Raw genomic sequence first — 9,924 nt, 5'->3', positions numbered from 1 at the left:
TCATATTACTCTATAAAATCTCACATAATTTTTCCTTTAAGAGTAAAGAAATCCTGAGAGAAATCAAATAGCAAAAGACAGTATCCTGAGGGAGCCCAGTGGTTGCTGTCCTTCCATGAGTCCTTCCACTTGGCCCTCTAGGCAGTCTGAAACATGGTAGCTTCAGAGAGTGTTCAAGACCTGACTTAAGACAATGTAAGCCATCTCTGTGGCAGGCTGCACCAAACACATGAATCTCAGTGTTAGCTATGGGTCACTCACCAACATAGCTTTCCCCGTGGCAGAGATATTGATGAGGTGATGCATGGGAAAGGAAGAGAAGACAAATGTTCCTCTAATCCCTCAGGAGAATAATTCAAGTTTTTTTTTTAGTAAAACCCAAACACCAGGGAGCTCTAAGTAGAAAATCGGCATTTCAGAAACAGAATTCCAGTCATTCACTGGGCTCTAAAAAGCACAGACAACTGAAATGGCACTTCCTTCAAGGCAGCAGTTAAACAGATTATGTACATTGCTGTGCTCTCATAGTCTTCCAGTTAATAGCAGCACATGGTCAGCATTCTGCAAGCCTGGCTCAGTTCCCTGTTGTGTACATGACTCCATTGCTCTGCGTGCTTTGTGAAACGGCCAGTGTGGTCATCTGGTTGGTGTTTTAAAGCACCAGTTTTGGTAGTGACAATCATCCAAGAGTATAATGATCTAAAGTCATCACACCTCACTGTGGCCTGGTGTTTCCTGCCTTTTCCTTTCAGCCCTACCCTGGAATTCTTCACAGGCATCCAGTGAGCTTTCCGTTGGCATGCCTTGTAAATTTTAACTCTCAGATCAACTGACAACACTCATTTCTCCGCTTCAATAGCACCCAATTCTATCAAGACTGTCTGTTGGGCCTTTCAGAGTTGGGTAATTTCTAAGTGTTCATGCCATTTGGAAGAAGTAACACCATTCTTTTGGTTCTGGGAAGGATCTTCTTTTAGCCCCTGGTGGAAGCAGTTTGTGTAAAACTGCTTTAAAGGGCAGTGGGAAAGGACACAGCAGAGTCCCATACTGTGCAACTGCCAGTCAAATGTGTGGCTCAGCAATAGCTGGCTCCCTTTTCCTCCAGAAATGGGAACTTAAGAAATCTGAGCTTGGGCTTTGGTGGCTGCCTGACCATTCACTTGACTACTATGTCACAGATGAGCTTGGAACATGCATGTTTTGAATGGTAAGCATAATCAATTGTTGTAGGATGGCCTCATGCTGGACAAAACCATATGCATGTTTTTTTATAAGAACATTAGGTGGCTAAAGGACCCAGGTTCAATTCCTAGCACCTACATGACAGCTCTCAACTTTCTGTAACTCTGGCTCCAGGGGATACGCATATGTATGCAGGCAAAAACCCATAACATAATAAATCTTTAAAAAAAGATTTAAAAAGTCACATGTCTGTCATGAAAAGTCCCAAGGGTTTCATTACCAACTCAGTGAAGGCCTCACTAACAACGTTGCCAAATCTGAGGACAGTTAGCAGCTGCAGGGTTGAGTCTGCTCAAATGTCAGTTTAGATCTCATTCGGTCATAATAGCTTCTGGCAGCTTCCAACTCAGACCTCAGTCTCCTTACATCGCTCCAAAGTCAACTCCAACCTATGCTCTGAGTCCCCAGGGAGCCACATGGCTTCCCATAACCCTGAACGTTCTCACCCCAGCCGCTCCTAACCTCTGCTCTGTTCCCTCCCTGCTAACCGTGCTTATATTCCTTCCTATCTAAAAGAAGTATCCAGTGGGTCTAACAGTTTTCAACCCCACTCCTGCAATAAAACCTCAGTAGGTGCTTTAAGCACCTTCACATGGCTCTTGTATGTCAATGAAAATAAAGAAAAATTGTTAGAGAGCCATGAAAGCTTTGGGCGGGGCAAGTTCTATTTACGTATATGGTCTAGAATTCAGATAACACGGATTTGAACTCGACCCTCCTGCCTCTCAGTTCCACCAAGTGCCAGGATTACAGATAAACAACACCCACACCCAGCTTTAAGGCTGTGGTAGTTTTCCAAGGTGTTTTAAATTTTTATTTATTTTTTGCTGTTTTTGTTTGTTTATTGTTGTTTTGTTTTTTGTTTTGTTTTATTTTTTATGAATTAGTACTTGGCAGTTTGGTGTTGCCCAAGATGGTCCATTGAAAGACTTCGAAAGACTTCTAAAAGTAGACTGCAAGTCCATGGCCACTCCGCATCCTGAACCTAGCTGGTAAGACAAAAAATTAGGCATGGGTATATACTTCATGCTCTCCAAGACAGTATTTGCAATCTCTTAGCCATAAGGCAATACCTAAGCATTCCAGGGCTTTCAGGGCTTTCTAGTAGCAGAGGGGAAAGGCAAGAGTATATTGTTTTTGCAATCTCAGTTCTCTGGCCAAGTGTATCTTAGAAATCAGAATTCATACCTTATAACTTGCCATAATTTAGAAAATGTTAAACACACTTCAGATAAAAATTTCAAAGCATGCTCTAAAGGTTATGCTTTGAATCTGCAGTGTCCCTCACAGGTACACATGTTGAGAACCTGGCCCCCTAATTTATTTCGAAGCTCTGAGTAGAGTCTTTAGGCGGTGGACCCTGCTTGGCACAAGTGGAAAGTATGCCTGTCCATAGGCCTGCCCTGAGGTGCTGCTCTTTTGTGCATTATGAGAGGATTCTGGCACACGCCCTGAGGTGCTGCTCTTTTGTGCATTATGAGAGGATTCTGGCACATGCCCTGAGGTGCTGCTCTTTTGTGCATTATGAGAGGATTCTGGCACACACACCTGTCCTGGTTGCTACCTGCTCCCCTGTGCCTCTTGAACTATAATGAATTGAAACCTCTGAGTGAGTAAGACTATAAACTTTCCTCCTTAGATCCCGAGATACTGGTGTCAGGCTGTGGTGCAGATCCTCGTATGAATGACCCAAATGGAATGGAGCAGAAAACACACACTCTAAGATTTGTATTTATAATCAGTAAGACTAAAAAATTTAAAAAGTATTCTACTTAAACCTCTCAAATCTGTACCTTGAAACTCTTCAATCCACTTTCCTTACTTACCCTGCCGTTTAGCCAGTTTCCCGAGTGATGGGATGAAGGTGCTCCTTCAGGACCTCTGCTCCTGCTGCCTCAGTGCTCAAACTGAGACCATGCACTGACTACACGGCTTCATCCCCGGCTGCTCGAGAGGCCCTTTTCACCATTAGATACACGTACAAAAGAGCGCTCACAGGAAGGTCCACAGATGACTTTTAAAATATGGACTCTATGTATACTGATCCTGTGATGGGAAGTATATTTACAGAAGCACGTTTGGTCTCATAATATCCCCATGGCTTGGCTGGCTGAGACAGGCCTCTCCCGATAGCTGTTTTTGTGACAATTATAGAGAATGTGAGAAAGGCCTTTCACAAGTTGAGAGATAATTTAGTAGGAACAGATCTCAAAGAAGACAGTTTGCAAATTGTACTTTCTGTGCTCATTTTAAATGACTACATAAAGAAATTCTATGTAACACTTCAAAAAAGATTGTATGGTTGACCATTTTCTGTATCATGTATAAAACACAAGCAGGCCCATAATGTGCTACAGCTTGGTGAAAGCTCCCAGTGGGCACTCTCAATCACAGGCAGACTCAGGCCCTCAGCAGTCCATGTCCCATGAGCACACAGCAGAGAGAAGGCAGGACACAAGGCAGAGCAGCAAGGCACAAGCAGGGCTGCTGAAACATCACCTGAAAGCACACAGAGAAGAGAAGGGCAGGCCTCCCGCTGGGACTCACACCTTAGACCCTGGAACTAGCTAGAGTATCATAGAACCGGGAGCAAGGGATCTGCTATGTAGAATGCTGGATTTGTAAACTTTTCACTATTTCCACCAGTTCACTGAGGCTGGCAGGAGTAACAAATTAAAAGACAAAACAGAGCTTAGCCACTCTTAAAATGCTATTATTTTAAGTATTTTGTAAAAATGCTAGATTTTCTGATGGAAAAATAGCACTCCAGTTTATTTCAATGTTTATGAAAAGAGAAGTGACACATTTATAGAATAAACAAACTTTTATTTTAAAACAGTATTATATAAAGCAAAATATCATTTAATACAACTTGAAGCTGCAATAAACCTAATCTGGCATCATAACTATACATAGAGTCAAAAGCAAAGGATGAAATGTTCAATACAGTTAATAACCCCCTACCAGCTCTCTGATGTTAGCTTTACATGGTATGGCTTTCTCACAAACAACCAAACCCCCCACTGTCCCCCAATCTCTTCTCCCCAGAGTTTTCAAAGCTGCAAGCCATCAAACTATGTCAGAGATAAACCTGCTCAGTAGCAATGAGTCAGTTTACATGGAGACAGAAAGGTTTCATACAAATCAAGTGTTCTACTCAAGTGTTCAGATAGTGAGAAGAACTGGAACTGGGAAGGTTAAGAAGGGAGTTGCTAAGGCTTGAAGCTGCCTGGTTTTCTTTTAGTAAAAGGGAAGGGCTCATGGTGTGGCTCTCCTCCTGCTCTGGAATGCTGCAGCAAAGCGCACGGCTGACAAGTACTGCACTGTGGGCCAATGGCCTCGCAACACAGTGCCTGGTCAGTGAGCTTCATAATTCTCCAGTCCAGAGAGTCTCTGTCTGACTCTGGAGTACAAAGTCAAAGGATTGGGAAGTCAAAGGTCAGTATAAACATCATCCGTAGTAAAAGTCCCTCGTATTAGAAAAACTTCAAAATGTAAGAAATGCTTTTAATCTGTATTAATATGTTCTCGTGCAGTATCCCTACTGCAGTCTGAAAGCCGTAAATATTGACTGTAACAATTGAATGGAGACAATCTTGAAGAATGAAAATTGCTATCTAAATTAGTCATGAGTCTCCTTTCCACGTAACAGCACCTGTTCAAGTGAACAGCACCTTTCCAGTCCGGCTGGCTTTGTTCACTGTCATTTGAGTAAATGAGTCAAAAAAGCAGGTAGGGAAAGGGAACAAACTTAAACTCTACTAAAAACCAAGGAATTAAAAAGAGAAAGGCAGTAGGAAAAGAAAAGGGGAGCAGGGCGTCTACAAGTGGTTATACAACAAATAATGAATTAGACATGTACAGGGTAGTAGAGACCAGAGCTGTTAAGGTTCGCTTTGCTGTTGGCATTTTAATTCTTCAGGCTTCGGTCATCATTACCAGTTGGAGCACAATTTTGCTGAAGTAGTGGTATGGTGTTAAGACTTGGAATGGTCGAAGTTCTTCAGATTCATGAAGTTAAATGTTATTTAAAAAAGACTTTCTAGGAAAGGAAAAAAAAAAGACATAAACCTTAAATATTCCAAAGCCAATGGCTTAAAAACAAAGTTAAATAATCAAAGTTTTCAATCAAGTAATCAAGCTATCTGCCTACTTTAACAGGAACCAGTGTATCTACTGAAAACAAACATGAAGCTCGCATTCCAAACCTAGAAGCCTTAAAATCCCCAGAAAACTGGCAAAACTGGAAGATGTGGCAAGACTTAATTCACTCCAAGGAGACAGTACGCACAGTGGGATGCCCCCAGTGCCCAGTATCTACTTTGCCCTTCTATAGCTCTAGATCCCCAGAGCCAACTGTGGTCCACAGACATTCCATGAGAAATTCAAAGCTAAAGCTTGAAATGGAGGACTGCTTTGAGGAGACTGATGGTCTCTCCCCGAGCCCCACCCAGTTGATGAGCCAAGACCCTTCTGTCCAGCACAGACATACTGCACAGGCCACTTGCCATTCCCTTTAGCATCTGTCTTGGTCATCTAGTCAAATATCACAGTATTTCCGTGGCTGCCTTCAAGTAACCCCTATTTTTCTTACTAATGATCTCAAAGTGCCTGAGCAGAGATGTTGACAACTGAGATTTGCTAAGAATTCACAGCAGGCTTCCCTGGACTGAAAAGGCAAAGTGGGCTGTGCGTGGAGGTTCAGTACTGGTTGGTTTCAGGCATCTAATAGAGCGGTAGGGCACAAGTGCCCTGAGGTAAAGGGACCCACCATAAAAATAAAATCTAACCGATGCAGGCTTTAAGCTCAGCCTGGGAAGGTCTGGCTGTGTCTTACTCACTGAGAGGAACAGGTCGGGACTTCAGGTGATGAGACCAGGCGAACAGGTGATGAGAACAGGGGCATGGTACTGAGACGGACTTAGATTTATGAGTGGAAGATGAATGCAGAAGCAACACACACTGGTAAGCATGGGCACACAGTAATAAGGGTGAGATGAATCAGGTCTCTTCTTAACCAGAGTAAGAAGTATGGTATTGAGCCAATACTGATGGGGTTATGTGGGAGAGAGGAGACTTGTCAAAAAGATCAACTGGCAGGCAACTGTAACAATCTGGAGAGTGTAGAGCCAGGGAAAAGGAAAAGGAGAGTCAAGAGCAAGGGGTGTCAGCTATGTAGAACATAAACACAGAGAAGATGCAATTGTTTCTCCTTTGCTCTTGAGGACTTCTGGCATAGCTGGATACATATTCTGAAAGAAAGCCTTGTTACGATTTCAGTGTGGTGAGTCTGCTGAAGGTGAAGGGCAACAGAAGCCAGAATATTGGTCAGAAGCACCCCCAGTGCTGGCTGAATGAAGAAGACAGCAACAAGCGGTGTTATCGTAAGAAAGAATAAGACTAGACTTGAGTTGTTGCCACACAACAGGACCAGTGACTGCCCAGTGCTATTTCATGCCTTTCACCCTAGCACTCAGGCAGATGCAGGCGGAACTCTGTGGTTTTGAGGCCAGCCTGATCTACATATTGAGCTCCAGATTAGCCAAGGCTACAATAGTGATACCTTGTCACAAAACAAAAACCAAAAACAACTAAAAAGAAAAGTGGTTATATAATCCTACAAAGTCTGAAACCTAAAAGGAGCAGCAAAGGGAGGCAGGGAGCCTATGTGAGCTCTGAGGCCTACAGACACAGATCAGTGAGTCAGCACACGGGCATCCAGGCAAGACCAGCCTGTACAAGGAAACAAGATGTGAGCACCAGGGAAAAGCAAGCCCCAGGCTCCCAAGCCCACCATTAAAGGCAGACAGACAGCTCCGGATGACAAGTGACTCACCATCCCTGAGCTAGCAAAAGATAAAATTGTTTCATATTCTATGTCAACTTGACAAAAATTCTAGCAAGTGTATTAATTATAGAGAACAGTGGACATTAATGTTCCTTCCAGAACATACCAGTCCCAAAATAAATTCAGAATGTACACAGTATTGGTCAGATAAAATTCTTGTTTTGATAGTGGAAAAACTATTCCCCATTATTTAGAAGTAGTACAGATAATATTAGAGCCTCTTGATTAACCAGAGCAGAATGACTAATGAAGTCCATTGTTTCCCACCCTGCTGTCTTCCTTGGGCCATCTCACTACTCATTAGCACTTCTGCTTGAGTCCAGGCAGGGAAATCAATGGAAGCAAAGTCTTTTTGGCTAGCAATCCCAAAGAGAAATGTGGGGGATGGTGATCAATCAACTGCTCTTGAGGGTTATCTGTAACCTCTGGACTCACTACCCCTTCTTGCACTTTGACACCTAGTATCTCTGCTCTGCCTGGTAAACAATCATTTCCTGAGCACAGCTGCCTCCGCTGTCTAGTTAACATAGAAAACAACCCCTACCCACTGAGATAAAGCTTTAGGTACGGTGGTTTAGACACATTAGTAAGACTAGAGAGAAGAAACAAGGTCAGTGGTGACTGTCTCTGAAATTCTACAGCAGAGGTGACATTTAGAACTCTTCATGACATTTTTCTCTAGGTTTTTAAAATTGGGCTTAATAAAAAATGTCATAAAATTAGAGATGAAAACAAAAATTATCTTTTGATGATATTACAGGAATACCAGGCATATACAGGAAACTGAACACAACAGGTAAAGAAAAATCTTCAAAATCTATTCAATTTAACAAAATGAAAAAATACATTAAGAAGTCCCTTACTCCCATAGTCACATTGAAATCACTACAAAGGTAAAACAGGCTATTTATTCTGGTAAAATCACAAAAGGCAATCTTGACTTGCTTCTAGAATCCCAAGCAGCTTTTAGAATCTAAGAAACTTGCATTTTAGTGTCAAACGCATTAAGTACTTTTAAACCTGTGGTAAGCTAATGATTAGTTATTTGATCTCTGTGAGAGTGGGAACCCCTGGACTCCGTATTGTTTAGACAGATGAGCAGTAAGTTGTATTGTACAGTTCTTTATTTCTACATTCTGTACCTTCGCTCCTGCGGTTAAACACAGCAAGTATCCCTAAGAAGTGAGCATTTGAGTTCTGAACGAAGGAAGGACAAAGTCAAGGACGGACCGCTAACATCATTGGCGCATTCACATTAGATGCTTTAACCTCCTTCCTTCCTGCCTTCCTTCCTTCCTGCCTGCCTTCCTTCCTTCCTGCCTTCCTGCCTTCCTTCCTTCTTTCCTTCCTGCCTTCCTTCCTGCCTTCCTTCCTTCCTCTCTCTCTCTCTCTGTCTCTCTCTCTCTCTCTCTCTCTCTCTCTTTCTTTCTCTTTTTGTATCTGTATGAAATAAACTTAATATATGACAAGTTTTTACAGCTTTGCATCTAAATGGTTGACACTCATCCCAACTACAAATGAGGTGTTGCACCTATAGGTCAGAGCTGAACTGCTTCAAGAGACTATCCCTTCCTGCACTGGTATGGGTAAGGAGAGAGCAGTTAGCTAAGGTTCTGGACATCTCCAGTGCACGGTCCTCTTTTTCTTTCTTCCTTTCTTTTTTGATATAGGGTCTCACTAGATAGCCCTGGCTGGCCTCAAACTTCCCTGCCTCGCCTCAAACTTCCCTGCCTCTGCCTCCCAAGTGCTGCGATTAAATGTACACCACTACACCTCACCTTTTTTCTTTAGGACAAAGTTCTATCTTGTATTTTTACATTGTCAATACAAACTGACAGGCATTGGTATGTTCACCTTCACAACACTGCAAAGTTTATTACAAGGTCAAATGCTATTAAGCTTATGGGTTATATTTTATGTATTAGATATGTAGTCATGCAAACAAAACCACCCTGGTTTTGTGCAATGTTAGTAGACATTTCTAACTACCACAATCGTTCCCAAGCCTGTGTTCCCCTCGTCTGGCCAACGTGGCTACACATGATAGGTCTACTTCCATGGTCAAATAGCTATACATGATAGGTCTAATTCTTTAAAGTCAAGTTCTTTAAGCACACACTCTGTCCCCATGCATACTTAGCCTTTAGCTCTCATGGGTTGAGAGATCAGCTCTACTTCCCCCAGGGGCACCTTGTGAAGCAGCTGAGGAAAAGTCAGGTTTACATACAGAAGTGCTATGGTCTTACTTTAGAGGCATAAGCTTAGGTTCGAGGCCACATGTCTCAGCCTTGAGACTGCTGAGCTCTAGAAAGTGAGTCAGTAAACTGGTCATACAAAGCATTTAATGCCGGGAAGCAGTGTTATCCAGGGAGAAGTCAGAATAAAAATAAAATCATAGGTTTTAACAAAATGATGAAAGAAAAAAAAACCACAAAAGGCTTCAAATTAAAGAAAACTCAATTACTGCAAAGCAGTAATAGAATCAGAGATCTAGAAAACAGAAATATTTATGTAAGACACAATACAACTATTTCTGAAATTACAAGTTCTGTATGGTTGAGCATGACTACTAGGGTTACAAGGGACATACCTCAACATAGTAAAGGCAATTAACAACCAGCCCACAGCAACATCAACATCAACTTAAATGGAGAGAAACTCAAAAGCGCTTCCACTATAATCAGGAACAAGGCCAGGCTGTCCACTCTCTCCACTGCTATTCAATTTATAAACAAGAGCACTCTTAGCTAGAGCAACAGGGCAACTGAAGGAGACAAGGAGTGGAACGATGGGAAGGAGACAAGGAGAGGCATGATGGGAAGGAAGGAGACAAG

At 42.4% G+C, this 9,924-nt stretch overlaps 1 protein-coding gene across 20 annotated transcripts in view; it reads right to left on the bottom strand.

Moving 5' to 3' along the window:
• Positions 1-4,054: 4,054 nt before the first annotated feature.
• Epb41l2 (erythrocyte membrane protein band 4.1 like 2) overlaps positions 4,055-9,924 on the bottom strand; it is a 177,774-nt gene continuing 171,904 nt past the window's right edge. For all 20 annotated transcript variants that reach the window (XM_031380632.1, XM_031380636.1, XM_031380639.1 and 17 more), the window contains one exon: positions 4,055-5,284. The gene's annotated coding sequence lies outside the window, so the exon portion shown is untranslated. The remainder of the gene's footprint in view (positions 5,285-9,924) is intronic.

This window comes from Mastomys coucha, unplaced genomic scaffold, assembly GCF_008632895.1.
Source record: "Mastomys coucha isolate ucsf_1 unplaced genomic scaffold, UCSF_Mcou_1 pScaffold2, whole genome shotgun sequence".
Taxonomy (NCBI): Eukaryota; Metazoa; Chordata; class Mammalia; order Rodentia; family Muridae; genus Mastomys; species Mastomys coucha.
This window is presented reverse-complemented; position numbering and strand designations above follow the sequence as displayed.